Genomic DNA, 24292 nt, shown 5'->3' with positions numbered 1-24292 from the left:
TTTATGATCAGTGAGTAAATACCACTTATGCACTCACCAGAAGCTTGTGCAATAACAGTGCTGAAAACCAGTGTGTTCCACCAAGTGTAATAAAACCAGATCAGCACTGGTGAGCCTCCACAAGCAGATGCACTCACCAGAAGTTAGATGAATATAATCCTTAATGTTCACCTTTAGAGTAGGGTCCCTTCCGATTCTTCAGAAGTTAGATAAATGTACGGTAAGTCTTAATGGTCTCCCTTATGGGCCGTACACACGACCGAACATGTCTGCTGAAACTGGTCCGCGGACCAGTTTCAGCAGACATGTTCGGTCGTGTGTAGGCCCGAGCGGACAGGATTCCAGCATACATTTGCCCGCCGGGCCTTTTCCCAGCGGGCAAATATTTCCGGACTTGTTTTAAAACAGCCCGCTGGAATCCTGTCCCCTCGGACATGTTCGGTCGTCTGTACAGACCTACCGTACATGTCCGAGCGCCCGCCATCCCTCGCATGCGTCGAATGACTTCGACGCATGCGTGGAAGCATTGAACTGGCAGGGCCGCCCACGTCGCCGCGTCATCGTCGCGGCGACGGCGCGGCCACGCCCCTTGTATTGTTTACGCGCAGATTTCTGTATGATGGTGAGTACAGCCACCATACAGAAATCCCCGGGCAGACATGTACGGTGAAAACGGTCAGGCGGACCGGTTTCATCGTACATGTATGCTCGTCTGTACGCGGCCTTAGAGTGAAGTCCCTCCCAATTCCTCTTGTCGTTTAAACAAAGGGGTCAGCTAGAATAACAATAAGCTATTTAATGTGAAACTTGTGCTTGCATCATTCTGCGCAGATGCTCGATTCTGGGTCAAACATTCAGAGTAGTGCGGGAAGCATTGGAATTAGACCTCTAGTGGCGCGTTCTTCTCAGCAGCCACTTGGTGGAAAGTTGCACACGCTTTTGGTGAGTGAATAATTGAGGAGTAATTACTCACTGATCATAAATTTGTACACACGGTGGAGATCCATCCCTTGTTCAGGACTATTGATCCATCTAAAATATTGGGACTTATAATATCACTTTGAAATTGTGGTTTCAATTGTCATGTTTATATCTTTATATATATATATATATATATATATATATATATATATATATATATATATATATATATATATATATATATATATTGTGTATGTATGTATATATATATATATATATATATATATATATATATATCTCACAAAGCGCTGCACTTTTAAGTTTTGTTGCTTACTTATGAGTTGTATGTTTACGCTTTTTGTAACGCTCACTTACCTATTTTCTTGATTTATATATACATTGGGGTTGCTGATGAATTTTGTTATGCATAAAGTGATAAGTGGATGTGAAGGTGTTTTTTCCAACTAACAGATGCAAATCCAGTGTTAGTTCCGTATGAAGAATCTTATCTAGCACTGTGTTTAACATGTAGCAGCTATTTTGTAACCAAGTATAATGAAGGACTTCTGTCTTGAACAGCAATTATCCTGTGTTCAACTTCTCTTAGGACATTTCTTCATATAATTGAAATATTTTACAAATGTGTGGATGGTGTTTTTAAGTGCTTTCAATTTTCTGTTAGAGTCCTGCACAGCTTTACTCTATTTTATTGTGATTATTGCTTTTAAGGCCCCTTTCAGACGTACGGACGAACGGTCCGTTTATTACAAGTCCGTTTATGATGCATCCGCTAACGTCCGCAACCATCCGCGTCCGCAAAGATACGCTTTTGCGGACGGAAGAAAACCCTATTTTTCTTTCGTCCGGCGGAACGGATCGGATGAATACGGACACACGGTCCGCATTAATCTGATTCCCCATAGGGGAGAGCGGAGGAGAGACAGGGCCATCTCTGCACTGTGTGCGGGGACCGCCCTGTCCGCCGACAGCTCAGTGGGGATCCCCGCTGAGCCGACGGACACACACGGATCGGATCAATTACGGACCCGCTCCGTGTGAAAGAGGCCTTATGTTTATCTTCTGACTCCCAGCTATCTTAGGTCCTCATTGTTAATTTCTTGGTTGGTTTATTGGTTGGTTTGTCTCTATGGTTTTGTCCTGTTCTTTCTTGCACCCTTTTTTCAATTAAACCAATGCGCGAGATTCTTTCACCCAACTTTAAAGTGGCTGTAAACCCTGTTACACCACGTGTACCTACAGATAAGCCTACAATAAGGCTTACCTGTAAGTACTGTAAATATCTCATAAACCTATACAGTTTCGAAGATATTTACCTTATACGCTTGCGCCGATGTCATTGGCGCATGTGCACTAAAGAAACGGCTTGATCATGTCGTTTCTAAAGGGCATGTGCCGTCATCCGGACAATCACAGCACGGCAGCACGCAAAGCCGAAAATAACTCCGGGAGACATGACGCTGGTGACAGCAGTGTACAATGACCACTGCAACAGCTTTGATCTAGGGTATCGTATTTGCCGGCGTATAAGACGACTGGGCGTATGAGATGACCTCCTAATTTTCCAGCTAAAAGGTTCATTTTAGGATATACTCGCCGTATCGGATGACCGCCCTTCCGACACACCTCACTGTGCCCATTGCATACCTCACCGTTCTCACTGCATACTCACTGTGCCCACTGTATACCTCACTGTGCCCACTGCATACCTCACTGCCCCCACTGTATACCTCACTGTGCCCATTGCCTACCTCACTGTGTCGATCTCCATACCTTATCCCTGTATGCAGTCAGAGTCAGACTTCAGGCATCCATTGTTCAAAAGCCACACCTCCTCCTCGTCCTGTTCCGTGATAGGCGGAGAGCCTGTGTTCAGTTTTCCGTCTATCACGGAGGTCCTCTCATCTGAGGCCAAGGATGAGAGGACCTCCGTGATAGGCGGAACACTGAACACAGGCTCTGCTGGGAAACTGAGTGTTCCGCCTACCACGGAACAGGACGAGGAGGAGGCGCGGCTTTTTTTTATTTTTTTATTTAAGCATAAGACACAGATACAAGCATAAAAAGCAACTTCACAGTACTGATAGATTGCAATGAGCATATGAGATATAATGACCATTCAAAACCCTTACATGTGGGTAAGGATCACCATTCAGCCAGCGTCCTACTACTCGCTGAAGTCTAATACAGGGTAATCATAAACATCTGTGCTCATCACAGTTTTTTTTTCATTGAGAGAAACGATAAGAAAGAAAGAAGAAGAGAAGTAAAGAAGAGAGAGAGAGAGAAATAAGAAGAGAAGGAAAGAAAAGAGAGAGAGAGAGAGAGAGAGAGAAAAAAAAAACAGGGGGGGGGCGACAGGAGGGGGGGTGGTAATTACCCCCCGGGAGCCCAGATCGGTAACGCTGAACCACTGATCCAGCCATGTATTGGTTGAATTCGTCAGAGAAGCGAAAGAGGTTCCAGTGAATCCATCTGGCCCTATGTTCCTCTGATTTGTCTCGCAGCGCAGAGGTCAGATCTTACATTTGCTCAATGTCCCTCACCCTTGCGAACCAATGGGCCACCGTGGGCACAGACTGTTGCTTCCAGAGAGGTGGGATGCTGGCCCGGGCAGCATTAAGGAGATGTTTGAGGAGGGATTTATGGTAACTTTTCCGTGATAAGGTTAAGGAGAACTGGAGGCGCGGCTTTTGAACAATGGATTCCCGCAATCTGACTCTGAATCTGCATACAGGTACCGGCGTATATAAGACGACCCCCGACTTTTGGGGGATATTTTTAAGTACAAAAGGTCGTCTTATACACCGGAAAATACGGTAAGTATATCATCATGAGATAGTATGTGATGTATACTAGCTCATTATGCCTTTGTCTTGCAGGTTTTTTTTAATGGGTTTACAACTACTTTAAGGCTTAATTCACACCTATGTAGGTTGCAGTTTGCATATTCCAGGTGCATTTTGCATTTTTTTCAATAAACGTTTTTGATCCATTGAAGTCTATAGAACCAAAAAACAGAAAAGAGTCCCTGGCCCTTTCCATAAAATGCAGAGATGTGAACATGACCCATAGGAAACCACGTTAAATGGACTATATGGTGTTTATGCAAAACTGAAAATGCACTAAAAAATGCATAGGTGTGAACATGACCCATAGGAAACCACGTTAAATGGACTACATGGTGTTTATGCAAAACTGAAAATGCACTAAAAAATGCATAGGTGTGAACCAAGCCTAAAACATGGCTGAGCCATCTAAGATGTTGACTTCCTATTGTGGCATGTCCATACAGTTTTTTGCATATATTTTTTCTCTTTCAGAGAAAAGAGACTCTACGCTATGGTAGACATGTGCACTGCCTAAGTTTCAAGAATCTTTAAATGCCTTTTTCCCACCTTATAAGTCTGCCTACATTTGATTTTGTTAATACCAAGGTCTCTGTTAAATATTTTTCAACAGCTTTTAGAATCGTTCTTTTTGTCTGATTTTCAGATTTCTGTGACACAATCCTTGATCTCTAAATGTGTTTTAGTGAATAACATAACTAATCTTGCTTTTATTTCCTGGGGTAGATTGCTGCCATCATTTACTGAAAATTTTTGATGTGTAATCACAATTACAGAGTTTTTATTTTTCATATTTTATCACTGCACGGTATATTTCTCTTTTATATTTTCAGGTTTTTTTTTTTATTTATGTTTTTAGGTTTCTATAAATGTATATTCAAACTAACTTTTAAGGATTCGTCCTTTTACAAAAAGTTTATTTCTACTGCCACAGTATCAATAACAGTCTGGTATTCTCAGAGTGGATTAGATATTTTGTTCCCTACCTATATAGCTTTTCAAGAATAATTTGTATTTTTTTAACTTCCTTAGCGTTAATCCCGAGTGTGGCTCGGGGTGAATTTTCAGTACCAAAAGCGGTAACCCCGAGCCACACTCGGAATCGCATCGCAGGATCCAGGCAAAGTTACTTACCTTGTCCCCAGGATCCTGCGATGTCCTCCCGCTGTGTATGCGGGCTGTCTCCTCTGCACGATTCACAGTGCCGAGCTCCGTTGCCTGCGAGCGTTACGACGCACGGCGCCAAATTCAAAAAGTTAAAAAAATATTACACATACAAAAATCCTAGACCTTGAGGACCAGGAAAACAGTTTGAATTGCATAATTGAGTGAGTAAATAGAAGTAGGTAAATATACTAAACATTTCAGCTTAAAGGCTTTGCTAGCTGATTGTAAAAATTTGGGTAAACATCGGGTTGTAATAGAGATTGGCTTTGTTTTGGCAACGCCGTGCAAAGAGCAATCTGCAAGGTGCATAGCAGCCAATTAGATTTTAGTTTGAGTAGTCAGATCAGTGGAAAAATAATTTTAACTGGTTACTGAGGCCCTCTGAAGCTTGCACACTGCCTTTATTGAATCAATAGATATGAAAAAGTTTGATTGATTTGAAAATGTTGCCGTTTGATTTTAAGAACTCTTTAAAAGCTATAGAAAACTTTTGATTGAAAATGTCTCATTTAAAGCTATACTCAAGGATAAACAACTATTGTCTAAAGCAGTCTTTTTCAACCAGGGTATATTATTATTACCCCAAATTTGACAAATATTGTCAACAAGCCGGCGAATGGATCATGCCTGCCTTTTTGTTACACAAAGCCACAGGTTTTTATTGTGCAGCGTTGGGCAGGTCTTGGGCACCATGCGGGCCAGCTTCTGGCATCAGGTCAACCGATGAGGTCATTGGTTGATATAGAGGACATCAGGCCCCTGCATCATGGTTCGCCCCTCCCCTTCCCTTCTGTTAGCAATGGGGTCACATTAGCTTAGTGAGGGAGAAAAACAAGAGAAATACTGCAATACTAGTCAGTACCGGTGTGCAAAGGTGTATTTGCTTTAAAATTATAAGTCACCTCCAATGTTGGGTGGCCTACATGTGTTGATGCCACTGCATCATGTAAAACTATTAGTTTATTTTTTGCATTTTAGAGTGGGGTGCCTCAAGATTTTTCCAAATTTTTAAATGGTGCCTTGACTCTAGTTAAAATACAGGAGGCATGTTTATTCTTTTTTTTTAAGTCTCAGTGTGCTATGTTTCTAATTTCCATATCTGTACAGTAATCCAGTGTTAAACTGGTCACTGCTGCTTTCTCTTCTTGTGCAGGGTGATTGGTCTTTTATACACTTTTCCTGTAGCTATCTGTAGGCAGGCTGGACCTGCTAGGCCCCTCCCACTGCTCCGCCCTCTGTACAGGCCCTGTGAACCACAGTGGTGATGCCAACGCTACTTTCATAAGGTAATAACTCGCTTTCGAAAGGCATTTGGTTCACGTAACGTGGATTTATATCCTTTTGTGGAATATATTTAAATGAACATTTTTTGTGTCCAGAATGAAGCTTTAACCCTTTTTCCACCACCAACATATACCTTATGTTGGTGGTGGCAGGGGGGCCTTACACAAACTCAAAGCAGCTGTAGTCATTGCAAGTATGTGTAAGTCTGACAAACTGACTGTTGGATGTCAGATAAAAGTGATCCGGATGGAAGTGATTGCACCACACACCTCTGTACAGTGCCTTGAAAAAGTATTCATACCCCTTAAAATTCTCCACATTTTGTCATGTTACAACCAAAAACATAAATGTATTTAATTGGGATTTTATGTGATAGACCAACACAAACTCGTACATAATTGTGAAGTGGAAGGAAAATGATAAATGGTTTTAAATTTTTTTTTACAAAAAAAAATGTGAAATGTGTGGTGTGCATTTGTATTCAGCCCCCCTGAATCAATACTTTGAAGAACCACCTTTCACTGCAATAACAGCTGCAAGTCTTTTTGGGGATGTCTCTACCAGCTTTGCACATCTAGAGAGTGACATTTTTGCCCATTCTTCTTTGCAAAATAGCTCAAGCTCTGTCAGATTGGATGGAGAGTGTCTGTGAATAGCAATTTTCAGGTCTTGCCAAAGATTCTCAATTGGATTTAGGTCTGGACTTTGACTGGGCCATTCTAACACATGACTATTCTTTGATCTAAACAATTCTATTGTAGCTCTGGATGTATGTTTAGGGTCGTTGTCCTGCTGGATAGTAAACCTCTGCCCCAGTCTCAAGTCTTTTGCAGACTCTAAGGCCCCGTACTCACGACCAAACATGTCTGCTGAAACTGGTCCGCGGACCAGTTTCAGCGGACATGTTCGTTCGTGTGTAGGCAGTAACGGACAGAATTCCAGCAAACAATCGTCGGCCAGACCGTTTTCCAACGAACAACTGTTTCCTGGTCTTGCTTTAAAACAGTCTGCTGGAATCGTGTCCGCCAGACATGTTCGGTCGTCTGTACACAAAAGCAGCGTACAAAAACCCCGCGCATGCTCAGTCCAAATGAGGAGACGGGAGCGCTCGTTCAGGTAAAACTCGCGTTTGTTTGGGATATGGCACATTCGTCATTAGAAACCTTTTATTCTAGCAAGAGAACAATGTCTTAAAAAGGCGCACTAAACCACATTTTCTTGCCTCGTTTTATTAATTCTTCTCTTGCTAGAATAACCCCGTTCTCTTGCTGATGCAATTTCAATAGAGTTGTCCCATACTGAAATGTCACATTTCTTGCTTGTGATGTAATCCTTTAATAATGTTTTCTATGCCAGACGTGTGTTTTGGTTGGTGGTCCTCCATAATTTATAGTAGTCATTTTTGTAAAGGAATGTGCATTTTTTTTTGGTTTTTTGTTGTTTCTAGTTATGTCACCATTTAAAATATTTTTTTTTTACATTTTTTTTTTTTTTTTTTTTTTTTTTTTTTTTGTTTCATTAGAGAATATTAAACCATGTTGGCACACCAAATGTCCCCCCCCCCCAAGGAGTGTGTCCTTTGTAAATTACCCATTGTATATTTATTAAATGTTTGCTGCCTAATAATCCCCACAGTATAACAAACAATAGACATGTTTTCAAATGAAAGCAAAAAGCCTTTTATTCAGGCAAATGTCATCACAAAAAATAAACAGAACGGCAGCACTAGAATAGATAGCAAACTATATGCAAACTTGCATTTCCAACATGGTGAAGGATAAACTTCCAAGCCTCAGGAGCCAAACACAAAAATATGAAGCAGCAGCACACAAACAAAGGAACCCAAACTGTGGTAGTACAAACAATATGTCCTTTATGTGGAAGGAAATGGAAGGCAGAAAATCAACGTTTCCTCCTCTTTCCAGCCTTCCCTCCAGGCAGCCTTCCAGCGGATCTAACACGGGGTCTTGCAGGTGGGGTCGATGTGGCAGCAGGAGGATGGTGTTCCGCAAGCCGGGCCGGGTCACATAGCCCAGTCTCTGGGGTCAGCAGGCCCCTCTGCATCCACCAAAGGACCTGGTTCATCAGGGCCTTTGCCAGTCTTCTCTGGTCCTCCTCCCCTTCATTTAAATCGTGGGCCAATGAGGCACTGAAGGCCTCTGTGGGGTTGAGGGGGGCCCTCATGATGACGCTTGCCTCCTGTATCATGCGGAGGCTTGCCTCCTCCACAGGCCTCAACTGCCTCCTTCGGCCTGATGGCCTCACCTGGGGGGGAGAAGACTGGCTGGTGGTGGTTCTCCTGGCCGGGGGGACCTGCTGCAGGCCACTGGGCCCAGCCTCCTCCTGGCTGCCACTGACCCCGGCCTCCTCCTGGCTGCCACTGACCCCGGCCTCCTCCTGGCTGCCACTGACCCCGGCCTCCTCCTGGCTGACAGACACCTGAGGATCTGCCACCTCCTGGCTGATCTCTTCTTCCTGTGTGGAAAAAAAAGGACATTTTTTACAATTTCGCTAAATAAAACCACACTCATTTTCATGTTTTTCATTTAGTATTTTCTGTTCATTATTACTTGAATACACTCTACTTCTGACCCCTGCAGTTGTCATCCCTGACACCTATTTGTCTGTACACCTTTTTGTTTGCTTTTTCCCAGCTTGGCTTTTTTTTTACAATATCAAATCATTAATCCACCAAGAATTATTTACGCCAGAAATATAGAGGAAACTACTATACCTCCTCATCGAAGGGTGGCAGATCTGCATCTCTGTCAGCCAGGCCCTCTTCCTCCGACTCTGCAGGGCTGTGGTCATCTGGGGAATGTCCGCTGGAAGGTAGCATGGAGGAAAGGTTGGAAGAAAGACTCGACATCGTTTTCCTGCCTTCCATTTCGTCCCGCAAAAAAGCCATCTGTTTATAATACCACAGTTTGGGTTCCTTTGCTTGTCTTGCTGCTGCTCCCGATTTTTTGCTTTTATTAGCTTTGTATGCTCTCCTGTATGTGCTTCTGAGGTTGGCAAGTTTATCCTTCACCATGTTGGCAGTGCATCCTGGCACCCAAGTTTGCATATAGTTTGCTAGCTCTTCTAGTGCTGCCGCTCGTACCTCTTTATTGCAATATAATGCGTGTTTTGAATTCCACAGGATGGGCGTGTCCTGATATTTTTGAAGTAAGGGCTCTATAGCTTCCTTGGTTTGTAGTTGGTCCATTGAATTTTTTTAAAAATTATATTTCTTTTTGAGTCTAGATTCCAAAAACATAAACCACAGAAAAAAAAATATTCAAAAGGATCAGCGTTGACCTTGATCTAATATGTGTCTTCAAATTTATTACCTATATCTAATTACAAACGTCTCTCTTGTTTAAACAATGATTGGCAGCTCGGCCGCATTGCTTGTACCAAACATTGATTTGCTAGATGCAGAGCCATTGTTAACATTGCAGTAAATATTTTTAATATAGAAAAATAAACAATGCTTACAAATGACAGTATTCATCTAGGCACTCTTTCATGTGTAAATCTCATGCCCCTGACAATGGATGACATAAAAGACACTTCCTAATGACCTCTGTACAACCAACACTTGAACAATACTTTGCCTGATCTGAATTCAAAAACTTGTCAATGAGGTACAGCATTGTTCACATCTCTATTTTGTGAGGTGTCCAAAAGCATTTGGATACCAAAATAACATTGTGGTACCCCATAGACAGAATAGCTTAAAAAGGGTGCAACCAACAGCCCAAACCCCCATCCCATGTGTCTACATTTTCAAGGCCTCTGCTGATCACATTTTTAATTTCCTTACCTTCCTGTCTCTCGCTCCTCGTTTCTCACGCTCGCCTAATTACCGCGTAAGATGCGTAATCACGGCGTGCACCTTTTAAACACTCCGCGTATTTATTAAACCCCGCCCTCGTCACCTTTGCGAGGCCCCTAATCAATGAGTTTAGGAAATATGGCGTTAACTGTGTATGTTCTGGATGTGATCGAAGATTCTCCGCGTAAACGACGTAAACACGTTATTTGCATTCTCTACACTCCGCGTATGTATTAAACGCCGCCCTCTTCTCCGCCCATGGCGTAAGAATTCATCTTTTCCACGCCCATAATCTCTGTGGGAAAGGAAAGATGGCGATGTCACACGAGCGGGCACGATGCTCTCATGCCACAAGTGAAGGGACAGAGGCAGGGACGTCCCGATCAAGGCCAAGAAGATACAAAGCCACTAATATGCGGTTCCAGGAAATGGTGGAGTTAGTTTACATCATGCGAAAGAAGGACTATGATGGTGAATTAGGGCCATACAAGACCCCTAACCGCCGAAAGGCACATATTATGGATAAGGTGGCGAGGAGAATGCAGAGGATGTTTGGGATCACCAGGTCCAAGGAACAGCTGAGGAAACGATGGTCAGACTTAAAATTGAGGGAGCCACATCAGATGAAGAAAATACTTAAAATTCTGCGTAAAAGTAAGTAAATATATATTGGGGTTGGGGGGGGGGGGGGGGGTGGGTGATTGTCTGCAATAATGTGTTGCCATGTATATTTCACCATCTGCCTCCTTGGCCTGCTTGTAATTTTAAAGACATGTTGTCATTTATTTTTTATGACATAAATACCTACATATTTACAAATAGTGTTCTTAGTAAACCACGTAACATCACATAGTTTCTCAGAAAGGCTCGGTTATTCCAGGAACAACACACCTGGACATGGCTCACTGGCCAAAAACTTTGTTTGTAAACATTGTTTAAAAGCTAGTTCTAGAAAAAAAAAGTATGAGAATGGGAAAGGCAAACAGGATTCATTCTAAAAACAGTGGTAATAAAGCAGATGTTTTCACATCTGCAATGCAGAGCACCTGTGTCTCCCCAAACCAAAAAAGGGTTTTGGTAGGGTCTCCCAGAAATACTGTGTAGGGGGGACATCCATGTGTGTCACTTTGCTAAAAAGGGGCAGGATCAGAGCTTGCCATATAGAAGTAATTGCAAAATGTAGGTTTGGTGAAAGATAAAAGTAACTAAATGAAAGCATCTTCTAAGCAATGTGTGCGATTTATGCTCTCCAATATCTGTGTGCTGATGAGTCTACATTTTTTTTTGTTTATTTCAGGGGAAAGAAGTCGCCAGCATTTGGAGGAGGCAGAGAGGGCCAGACAAGGCCAAAATCTGCCATCTCAACATGTGGAGGAGGAGGAGGATGTGGAAGGAGAAGAGGATGTGGTAGGAGAAGAGGATGTGGAAGGAGAAGAGGATGTGGAAGGAGAAGAGGATGTGGAAGGAGAAGAGGATGTGGAAGGAGAGGAGGAAGGAAGAAAGGAGGAAGAAGTAATTTTGGACTTAGAATTTATAGCAGATGAAGGGCAAGTGGCGGAAGAACAATTTGGCGAATTGAAAGAAGGTGGATTGATGGATGAAGGAGGAGTCCAAGATGATGGGGAAGTGGTGGAAGAAGGAGGAGTGATAGAAGATGATGGGGAGGTGGTGGAAGAAGGAGGAGTGATAGAAGATGTCGAAGAGGTGGAAAGGAGAAGCCCATCAGGTCAGTGTCACCCTAGCTTGATTAAAAAAAACATATGTAGATAGGCCTCATCGAAAAATAATGTTGTAAATGACAATTTTTATTTATTTTTTAGGGGAGGAGGATGGTGTGCCAATATTTTCACGTGCAAGTGCTGCTATAATTATTCAGCAGGTAATGGAGTGCAGCACTGAAATGCACAATATGCGTGAAAGGATGGTTGTCATGGAAGAGAATTTAACAAATGTCCTTTTGGAATGCTGCACGGAAATGGACAATATGCGGCAAAGAATGATGGTCATCGAATCTAATTTTAAAAATATTATTGACATGATGGGCCGTGTCAAAGACTGAAACACCCCCCGCCCATCCCCCGCCCCCACAAACATTTTTACTGTTTTAATAATGAATACGCCAAAATTTGAAGATACACACACAGTGTGCCAACATGTGCTATCTGCCATCACAGAATATCTAGTGTCTGTGCTTTGTGGGTCCAACCCCCTCCTCCATCCTCAAGTAGTTGAGAGGAAGGGTTTGCTCCCACAGAACACAGACCTTGATCACCCATGATGTCAGATAGCACATGTGGCCATTTGTCTGTTGAACCAATGACATTTGGCGAGTTTGCACTGAATGTGTGTATCTTCAAATTTTGGCGTGTTCCAGTGTGAAAGCACACCATGACTGACTGCTGTTGTGATTTTTTATATTTTTTGATTTGGATTTTGTTAGTTTTTGACCATGTTGAACATTTTGGGATACTATAAAGTTTAGACCATAAAGAATAAACAACGCCAAAAAATAAAAAAGCTATATATATAGAATTATAAATCTCTCTAATCACTGAATTTAGTGAAGTCGAGATTTGACTCCAAAATCTCACGAAAAAATTTGCTTACTGAAAAACACACCAAAAAAAAATGGTTAAAAAAATATTGGTTTTTGTGCATAAAAAATATGCAGAAAAAAAAAAAAAAAAAGGCGGTAAACACCCCACCAAAAATAGTCTATATATATATATATATATGTAAACAATAAATCTAACTATATTTGATAAAAAAAAATGTGAAAAAATGTATAATCTGCATAATATTTTTGGTTGAATTACCTGAAAAAAAAAAAAAAAAAAAAAAATTTTTGTAGACTCCTAAGTACAAAAGCAGGGAGTAATGAAAAAAATATAAACTAATTTTTGGGGTCATGAACAAGCAAAAATTAAAATACTTGACCTCAAAATTTAAAAATGGAGTTGCTTCTTATTTCTAGACTCAATACCCTGTTTGTAGATGAGTGAATACTGTGCAAAATGTGGTTAGTTACTAAAAGTGGAGAAATCAATTATGCATTAAAATGGCAGAAGTTAGTTAGAGAACCAGGAAGACAGATAAAAAGAGAAAAAGCATTAATGACAAACAACTGTATAAAGTCCAATGGTCTAATTATTTTTTATTTGAGAGAATATTCCTTTCTTTGGGGGCCGAATTAGAAAGAAATATGATCTGGCATAGCAATGGCCCCCCGACCCATGAAGTACTCAACATATTTGTCGCGTACCTCACGAGCTGATTGGGGGGCCAAGCCAGCGCGACCAGTGTCCAGCCCGGGAAGGGGATCTGAGGGTAGTCTTGCCTCAGAACCGATGTCGGGTAGGTACGTCTGGGAGTGCCTGCGTAAAAAGTTGTGCAAAATGCAGCAGGCAAATACAACGGTGTCCAATTTATATTCCGCCAGATGTATCGATGTCCTGAACAGGCGGAACCGGTTGGTGAGTATCCCAAAGGCATTCTCGACTACCCTCCGAGCCCTGGCCAACCGAAAATTAAACACACTCCTCTCTGAGGTGAGGGTCCTCTGGGGAAAAGGCCGCATGAGGTGAGGACCAAGCCCGAAAGCCTCGTCCGCTAGGAACACAAACGGAAGTCCTTCCACATTATCTTCATCTGGTGGCAATGCCAGACCACCAGCTTGGAGACGATCATAGAAATCAGTCCGTGCGAACACTCCCCCATCAGACATCTGGCCATTCTTCCCCACGTCCACATATAGAAACTCATACTGTGCCGACACCACCGCCATCAACACAATACTATGATAACCCTTGTAATTATAATAGTAGGACCCCGAGCGGGGTGGGGGCACAATGCGGACGTGTTTCCCATCTATTGCTCCACCGCAGTTTGGAAAATCCCACCGCTGGGCAAATTGGGAAGCCACAGACTGCCATTCCTGTGGTGTGGAGGGTAGCTGTGGGGACAAACAAAAAAAGAGATTTAGTACTTTGTAACAAAAACATCCTACAAGCATCCTTGTGACACTTCAAAGTATTAAAATTGCATTTGAAAAATGTGCATGGAGAATTTGGGAAATGAAATATATAGGGCCACTTCATTAAGAGACTCCACAGCCCTCTGATGGGGACAATAAAAGTTTGAAGGGGGGGGGGGGGACACAAAAACCAAAAAGTCCTGTTTTAAAAAATGGCAAGGTGGGTTTGTCCCTAGGATAGCATGCTGGACAGGTTAATATTGGGTAAGGGACAAATATGCAGGTAGGTCAAGAATAAAACATGTAAAGCTTATATCAACATGCATAGGGAGAAAAGGGAACGTTAGTTAAACACACAGCATATCTGGGAAATTAAAAAAAAAGTTAGTTGGCCACATTATTACAGCCAGGAAACTTACCTTAATATACTCCTCATGCATAACTTTGATGATGGCAGCACACGTGTCCGGTATGATGACCCCAAGCGCCTGCGGAGAGATGCCTGTCGAGAACTTGAGGTCCTGCAGGCTCCTCCCAGTCGCCAGGTACCGCAACGTGGCAATAAGCCTCTGCTCGGCCGTGATGGCTTGGCGCATCACAGTGTCCTGCCTCGTGATATAGGGGGACAGAAGATCCAGCAGACGGTTGAATACGGGGTCCGTCATGCGGAGAAAATTCCTAAAGTCATTAGGATTATTCTCCTGGAGTTCCCTAAGCAGAGGCATATGTGAGAACTGGTCACGCTGGCGCAACCAATTCTTGGTCCAGAAACGCCTCCGCCCCCTGTTTCTGGCCAAAGTACTGGACAAATGAACATATCCAGCAGCCATCCCATAAACAGCACCAACTCGCGAAAATTGACGCTGCTGCTCCATCATGGCTTCAAACCGGCCGGCTGGTCAGTCAAGAACACACTGAAACAGAAAGCACTCGCAAATCCAGCACTACCTGCGACAAACGCGTGACAAACAGATACGAGCGCACAGGATGCAACTGCTAAAGCAGAAACAACCTGCTAGCCTATAGCCGAATGACAACTACGTTACCGCAAGCACACGCACTGAACCCGTGAATACACGCTGTCAAAGCCTGGAGACCGAGAAGCGCGAATCAGCTCTAACCAAACCTTCACTAACACGAGCAAACCCGTAACTAGCAAAAGAGGAACAGAGGGCGGCGCCATTAAGTTTGGTCTTCCCCTTTATAGTGACGTCGTACGTAGTTTACGTGCACGCGTTCCGGTACGACGGTAATTTGGTCCGCTGGTGTGTACACGCCAGCGGAACAAAACACAAATCAGCCTTGTACGCCGGAAACTGTCGGGCAGACAGTTTCCAGCGCACAGATCCGGTCGTGAGTACAAGGCCTCACAGACTCTAATGCCGCGTACACACGATCGGTTTGTCTGATGAAAACAGTCTGATGGACCGTTTTCATCAGACTAACCGATCGTGTGTGGGCCCCATCGGTTTTTTATCCATCGGTTAAAAAACTAGGAACTTGTTTTTAAATTATCTGATGGTTAACTAACTGATAGAAAAAAACGATCGTCTGTGGGCACGTCCATCGTTTAAAAATCCACGCATGCTCAGAATCAAGTCGACGCATGCTTGGAAGCATTGAACTTCATTTTTCTCAGCACGCCGTTGTGTTTTACGTCACCGCGTTCTGACACGATCGCTTTTTTAACTCAAGGTGTTTAGGCACGACTGATGAAAGTCAGCTTCACCGGATATCTGATGAAAAAATCCATCAGTCCGTTTTCATCGGATGAACCGATCTTGTGTACAGGGCATAAGATTGCCCTGTATTTGGCTCCATCCACCTTCCCATCAACTCTGACCAGCTTCCCTGTCCCTGCTGAAGAGTGGGTGTGTTCAGGGTGTCAGTGTTAGTTAGCATTTTACTTTAGGGCCAAAAACTCATCTGAACAGAGCACCTTCTTCCACATGTTTGCTGTGTCCCCCGCATGGCTTCTTGCAAACTGCAAACGGGACTTCTTATGGCTTTCTTTCAACAATGGCTTTCTTCTTGCCACTCTTCCAGATTTGTGAAGGGCACGACTAAGGCCTCGTACACACGATCAGTTTTCCCAATGGGAAAACTGTGAGGAGAGCTTTTGGCCGGGAATCCCGGCCGTGTGTATGCTCCTCGCAGTTTTTCCGACGGGAAAACTGCACAAAAACCGCCAGACAAAAAAAGAGAAAAACTGGCAGGCTTTTGCCCGGAGGATTTTGGCAGTTTTCCTATGGGAAAAACTGGGATGGAGCATACACACGGCCAGGATCCCCGGCCAAAGCTCCATCACAGTTTTCCTGTCGGGAAAACAGGCTGTGTGTAGAGGAAAGACTGAACCGAGCAGGTTCTCGGCTTTCCGCTCGGGATTTCTGACGGGAACTTTTCCTGTCGGAAATTCCGTATGTGTGTATGAGGCATAAAAGTTGCCCTGTGAACAGATTCTCCCACCTGAGCTGCAGCTCCTCCAGAGTTACCATGGGCCTCTTGGCTGCTTCTCTGATTAAAACTCTCCTTGACCAGCCTGTCAGTTTAAGTGGACGGGCTTGTTTGGGTAGGTTTGCAGTTGTGCCATACGTTTTCCATTTTTGGATGATGGATTAAATAGTGCTCTGTGAGATGTTCAAAGCTTGGGATATGTTTGTATAACCTAACCCTGCTTTAAACTTCTCCACAACGTTCTCCCTGACCTGTCTGGTGTGTTCCTTGACATTCATGATACTGTTTATTCACTAAGATTCTCCAACAAACCTCTGAGAGCTTCACAGAACAGCTGACAGCGTGAATGGAAAAAATGAGCGGGTAACCGGCGTCTGTTTACTTGCGTAATCAGCTGTCATTGGTTGAGTCCAAAGGAGTGAGTGCATGTATGTGAGCTATGAATAAGCAATGCTGTATCCTGGCCTAGGCCTACAAGGCCCAGGCCTAGGGCAGCACTTTGCAGGGGGGCAGCACGAAAAGAGTCCCTGCTGGCTTGTGCTACACTGTTAGTGTAACGCAAGCTGCTTCTAATTTTGACTGTCCTCTCAGCCTGGACCGCAAACCTTCCTCACTGTGCTATATGTTTTCTGCTGCACCATTGGCATGGTTATATCTTCTTAGTCCTCTCCATAAAATTATCAGAAATTTGTGCTTAAAGTTGAACTATAGGCAACACTTTTTTTTTTCATTTTGGATAGAGTAAGGGAGGGTTATAGCTCCTGTCAGTTTATTTTTTACCATCCCTGTCCCATTGCAGAGATTTCCCTTCACTTCCTGCCCCATAGTCAAACAGGACGTGAGGAGGAAATCTATGCAAATTAAGGGAATCCACTGCCCCCCCCCCCCCCCCCATGCCCTCAGAACTAGTGTCCCCAATTTCAGGGTGGATCTTAAACAAAAAGTGGTGTGACGTTGACAGGAAGGGGTGGGTCATATTTAAATTAGGGGGTGCACGAGTTTAGTCAGGCCTAGGGCAGCACAAACCCTAAATACACTACTGACGATAAGGGAGCGCAAAATGCGTTAGCTGGTGATGCTGTTCCCCTCTATTTGTGTTTTTCAAAATGCTTTTATGGACTTGCTGAAATAAAGGTGATTTTACTGGACGTGCGGCCAACCAGAATTATTTTTGCTCATTAGAGAGTGCAGTTCCACTTGCCCCCACATTGGGTGAAAAGCCCTGCCTATAACTAGGCAACGAAAACTTTTTTCAGCAATGACATCGCATTAGTGTTTTTTAACACTGTGGAACTGGATGGTCTCAGTATTGCTGTGCATGTGCAAGGAAAGTTAGACATTGCTTATGCAGTGAGAATGACAATGCTGGGGGGGGGGTGTCGAACATTTGTCTTGAGGCTTCATAGTACCATCAGAACAGAGACTGAAATAGTGCCAGAATTATGAAAATGGGAGGATCACCAGGTGATTTAGTGGAGTTACAAAAGGAGAATTATAAAGAGCTTTTTGAGTTTTTGTTTGGAGAGATAGTTTAAGCAGTTGCTGCCTCTGAGGTTATCTATGAAATATACTTTAGTTTTAATGCAACCATGACAATAATAAATCTGGGGGTTGAAATTGCTTGGCTTCAAAAAATATGATAACGGCGTAAACAACTGCTAGAAAAATAACAGATATGTTTATTCGACATGAGACCTTGAAAACTTGTCAGCCAGCAGCATTTGAAAGGAGAGATAAATACATTTTACAGTAAATATTTTTTTTTATGGGGACCTTGATAGAAAGGCAGTTGTATTCATCAATAGCCTGATGTTTCATATAGTGTGTATCTTATTAAAGTGGTAGTAAACCGCTGAAAAAAAACCCCCAAAAAACCCTGCAAGACAATAGCATAATTATGACTTTAGAACGAAGCTCCCGCAGCGTGCCCGGTTGCTGTTGAGGGAGCTGACATGTTCCCTCAGTGTTTCTTCCAGGATCGCTGACTCCGGTGCTGTAAGTTGACTGGGGCCGCGATGACATCTCTCCACGCAAGCGCGCGGGAGCCCTTCATTCTGGCAAGTTCTGGCAGGATACGCCGGACCTTCAGAGCGCATACGCCGCTGACATCAGCGGCTGCATGCAGGGTCAATATCTCCTAAACCTTGTTTAACCACTTAAGGACCGGACAAATATGCTGCTAAATGACCCAAGGGGTTTTTACAATTCGGCACTGCGTCGCTTTAACAGACAATTGCGCGGTCGTGCGACGTGGCTCCCAAACAAAATTTGCGTCCTTTTCTTCCCACAAATAGAACTTTCTTTTGGTGGTATTTGATCGCCTCTGCGATTTTTATTTTTTGCGCTATATACAAAAATATAGTGAAATTTTTGAAAAAAAAACAATATTTTTTACTTTTTGTTATAAGAAAAATCAAATAAACTAAATTTTAGTGAAACATTTAGGCCAAAATGTATTCAGCCACATGTCTTTAGTAAAAAAAAATCACAATAAAAAAAAAAATAGCTACCTAGCGGGAACAGCGACACTAATACAGCGATCAGAAAAATGATCGCTTAGTGACACTGGCAATAGGGAGTAAAAGGGTTAACTAGGGCGGTGATCAAGGGGTTAAAACTTTATTAGGGGAGGTACGAGCGCTACCCTGAACCTAACACTAACTGCCTGTCACACTGACACTAAATGCAGTGATCAGTACATATATGATCACTGCATTCAGTGACATTGTGACAGGGGGGTAGGGGGGGGTGATCGGGGGGGGGGGGTTAATGTGCCTGTGTGTAGTGTGTGTCAGTGTAGTGTTGGTGCGACTTACTGGTGATGTGATCTCTCCTCAGCGGCGGTTGAAAATACCGCCGAGAGGAGAGATCACATCACTTCCTCCTCCTTTACACAGGAGGAGGAACTGACACGCAGGGGGAGTGCGAGGATTGGCTGAGAGGGGGCGGGGGGCGGAAAAAAACAAACAGCCGCCCCCTCATCCCGGATCGCTCGGACAGCCACGGGGACCGCCGCAGGTACCGGGGGGGTCCCGATCGAACCCCCGACCCACATCTAGGCAGGGACGTACAGGTACGCCAATGTGCCTGTACGTGCCATTCTGCCGACGTATATGTACATTTGATTAAAAAAAAAGAGTGCTAGGCTCCACCTCCATGCTGACACAATCCTCCTCCTCATCCTCTTCCTGTCTGATTGGCGGGCCCGCAGGAAAACTGTCTGGATAAAGGGGGCCTTGAGACCCACTGGCATGGCGGAAAAAAAACAAGCTCCTTTCACCCTGTCCTGGTGCCATAGTCGCACAGGTACTCATTGATGGCCCTCTTAGGCATGTTAAATTCCTTTTGTCAGCCAGCCGAGCACTGGCATTATATGACCGGCGGAAATGCACACAGACTTTCCTGGCCTGCCTCAGGAGATCCTGTAAGCCTGGGTACCTGCCCAAGAACTGTTGCACCACCAAGTTAAGGACGTGAGCCAAACAGGGCACATGGGTCAGGTATCCCTGTCGGAGGGCAGAGAGGAGGTTGGTGCCATTGTTGCAAATCACCATTCCTGGCTGAAGCTGGCGTGGGCGTCAACCACCTCTGAGCCTGCCCCTGCAGAGCTGACAGAACCTCTGCCCCAGTGTGGCTCCTGTCCCCCAAGCACACCAGCTCAAGCACCGCATGGCTTCTCTTTGCTGCGTGTTTGCGTAGCCCCTTGAACGCCTACGGAGCACCGCTGGTTCCGAGGACAAATCAGCAAAGGAAGAGGCCATGGAGAAAGAAGAAGAGGAGGGGGTGGAGGAGAGAGGTTTGGCAGAATCACCACTAGTAGCATTTTGGAGGCGTGGTGGTGGAACAACCTCCAACACTACTGCACCCTGTTTTGCATCCTTCCCAGCTGCCAGCAGAGTCACCTAGTGCGCCGTGAAAGATAGGTAACGTCCCTGTCCATGCCTGCTGGACCATAAGTCAGCGGTAATATGCACCTTACCACTGACCACCCGTCCAGTGAGGCCAAGACATTGCCTTCCAGTAGAGAGCCGGAATAGCCTTCTGTGAAAAAAAGTGGCATTTGGGAACTGCACTGAGGTACCGCACTTTTCACAAATTTACGGAACGGGGCAGAGTCTACCAACTGAAAAGGCAGCCAGTTGAAGTGCTAGCAATTTAGTCAAGCTAGCATTCAACCGCTGGGCATGTGGATGGCTGTGGGTGAATTTCTTTTGCCCATGGAGCAACTGGGGCAGGGAAATTTGCCTGCTACAATCGGACGTTGGTGTACTGATCGCAGATTGGCCGCAAGTATTTGGCAGTGGCACATCTAATTCTACACCTTCATTCCTCTCAGTGCAGGTTTCTGAGAGGATTGAAGGTATAGTGGGGTTGGAGATCCCAGCTGATGAGGAGCAAGGAGAGGTCCGCCTTTTTCTTTGGTGTGAGTCTTTTAAGTACGCTTGCCAATGGACTGCATGGAACTTCAACACGTGTCTGGTCAAGCATGTGGTGCTCAAGTGGCTGGTGTTTTGGCCACGCTTGATACACTTCAGACATATGTTGAAAATAGCAACAGTGCGATCTGCTGCACACGTATCAAAAAAGTCCCACACCAAAGAACTTTTGGAAAAACGCACGATAGCAGCGACCTGCACATGCGGAGCTCTGCGGTGTGATTAAATCGGTTGGCTACCCTTACGCTGGCCCCTGGAGGGCATCCTGCCTCGTTGGAGATGTACCTCCTGCTCCTCCTCCTCCTCTCTCCTATCAGGCACCCATGTAGAGTCAGTGACCTCATCATCCCCTCCCTCCTCGTCACTGGAGCAAACCTGGCAGTATGCTGCAGCTGGGGGAACATGACTGCCAGTTTGTTGTGCTTCTTGGGCACCCCCTCTCTCTGGTCTCACGTTACTGCCTTCCTCAAGCTGGGTACCATCATCGGAGCCTTCAAAACGCTGCGCATCCTCCTGCAGCATGTACCCGACAGTTCAAGGGAGTCCTCCGTCCATGATGGTGGGGCTAGGGAAGAAGTAACTGATGATGACCTCGAGCCGATGGAATAGGCCGCTTTGGCACCTGCAATGGCAGGCAAGGTAGCCTCGGTGACAGAGGATGAGAAGGATGAGGACGGCTTGGTCATCCACTCTACCAACACTTCTTCATGTTGTGGCTCAACACAGCCAGCTGCCGAAAAAAAGGAAAAGCATGCTCCACGGCCACGTGCTGATGAGGATGCACCGTGTCCACGACCAGCACTGTTGCCTCTAGATACCTGCTTGCCCTCTTTTATTGGCCTGTGAGTGTCTGCCTCTCCTTGTTGGCCTTCCAGACATACTGCATTTGATGTATTGGAATAGGTACACAAGGAATGGCCTGCAGTGAGATGTAGCGGCACAAAACTGGGATATATATATATATATATATATATATATATATATACTGATTATACTGCAGCTAACTAAATCAACTGCCTGCCTGTAGTATTATTAGGAAGAGAATAACAGGAAATGTCTGCAGTGAGTTTTAGATGCACACTGTGCCCAGTATACAGTACATTGACTGAATATACTGCAGCTAGCTGAATCAACTTCTTGCCTGTAGTATTATTAGGAAGAGAATAACAGGAACGCTCTACAGTGAGGTTTAGCTGCACACTGTGCCCAGGATACAGTACACTGACTGAATATACTGCAGCTAGCTGAATCAACTGCCTGCCTGTAGCATTAATAGAAAAAGAATAACATGAATTGTCTGCAGTGAGTTTTAGCTGCACACTGTGCCCAGTATACAGTACACTGACTTAATATACTGCAGCTACCTGAATCATCTGCCTGCCTGTAGTGTTATTAGGAAGAGAATAACAGGAACTTTCTGCAGTGAGGTTTAGCTGCACACTGTCCCCACAATACAGTACACTGACTGAATGTACTGCAGCTAGCTGAATCAACTGCCTGCCTGTAGCATTAGTAGAAAGAGAATAACAGGAATTGTCTGCAGTGAGTTTTAGCTGCACACTGTGCCCAGTATACAGTACACTGACTGAATATACTGCAGCTACCTGAATCAACTGCCTGCCTGTAGCATTATTAGGAAGAGAATAACAGGAACGCTCTGCAGTGAGATCTAGCTAAACTGAATACAGTATATATATATATATATATATATATATATATATGTACACAAACCCTGCAATGTATACTGTATTTATCGGCGTATACGCGCACTTTTTTGCCCTGAAATTCAGGGCAAAATCGTGGGTGCGCGATATACGTCGATACCCGCTTTCCCGCGCCGAGTTTGAACTACTGCGCCGGCATATACCGAACGCAGTACACTCGTGTATAGTCGGGCAGGCTCGGCTCCTCTCGCAGTCACGTCCTGGACGTACAGGACGCACAGGACGTGACCGCGAGAGGAGCCGAGCCTGCCCAACTATACACGAGTGTACTGCGCTCGGTATATGCCGGCGCAGTAGTTCAAACTCAGCGCGGGAAGCAGGGATCGAGCTGGGTGGACACCGCAAATGAACGCCGGACCCGACGAGGAAGACACCACCGAAGCCGCAGACGGACGCCGGACTCGACGAGGCCGCCGATGGACGCCGCGCAAGACACCAAAACTGTAAGTACTAAAATGTTTTTTTTACAGGAATGCGGGTCCACTTTAGGGGTGCGCACTATAAGCCGGAGCACGCAATACCCCGATAAATACGGTATATATATATATATATATATATATATATATATATATACTAAATATACTGGAATACTGGATCTGACTAAATCAACTGCCTGCTCAATCTAGCTAACTGAAATTAAATGACACTCTATCTCTATGTCTCTATCTCTCCGCCGCTGCAACACACTACACAAGGCCGACGCGCAGGTGGCCTTATATAGCGTGGAGCGTGTACTTAGTCCCCCTGAGCCATGATTGGCCAAAGGCATAAAGTTCGATCTTCGTCGAACGATCGAACAGCCGATGTTTGAGCCGAACTCATGTTCGACTCGAACTCGAAGCTTATCCCTATCTTTGAACATCAACAAGTAATAAATAGTGACTAGAATAGAACTGTGAGATGTAACACTAACAGTTATATTTCTATTGTACTTTTCGCAGAACAATAAATTAGTAAGTTGACAAACATAATAAGCTTGACAGGGTAAAGGTACAATAGACCCAATGTATATTTATATTCATGATTTTTGCACTTGCTGTCCTCATTATTCTTTTTAGCAGAATGTGCTATTTTCTAGGAAATCTTCCAAGATTTGCCTTTCTGTTTGTTTATTAAAATGAGAAGCTGTTTTATTAGCTTAAAAGCATGTTTTCCAATAAATTTTGCTTGTTTTGATGTTAAAATCTTAATTACATAAACTGGAAGCCAAAGGTAATGTTAAATTGGTTTGTAGTGGAAACTGAATTATCAGTTTGAAGGCAGTTAAAGGTAAATAGGACAACAGTAGTTTTATAAATGGTAGCTCTATGAGGCTGAGAAGGAGGATTTTTTTAATTGATGCACTTTTCTTAAATAGGAATAAATACATTTCTGCTTGAATACTGTACTATAGTACCCAAAAATGTTCAACAATTCTACAATTGGTAAGTCCAATAAGTGAGCTTGTACTTTGCTTATTGTAATTTTTCTGCTTTAGACCCCTTTCACACTGAGGCGCTTTACAGGCGCTAAAGAACTAAAAATAACTTGAAATCTTAAACTTGAAATCAATGGGCAGCTGCGCTTTGCGGGCGCTTTCAACCCTTTTTCGGCCGCTAGCGGGGGTTAAAAGCGCCCCGCTAGTGGCTGAAAAGCGCCACTAAAAC

Source organism: Rana temporaria, chromosome 1, assembly GCF_905171775.1.
Source record: "Rana temporaria chromosome 1, aRanTem1.1, whole genome shotgun sequence".
In the NCBI taxonomy this organism is placed as follows: Eukaryota; Metazoa; Chordata; class Amphibia; order Anura; family Ranidae; genus Rana; species Rana temporaria.
The sequence above is the reverse complement of the archived record's forward strand: the minus strand, read 5'-3'. Positions refer to the sequence as shown.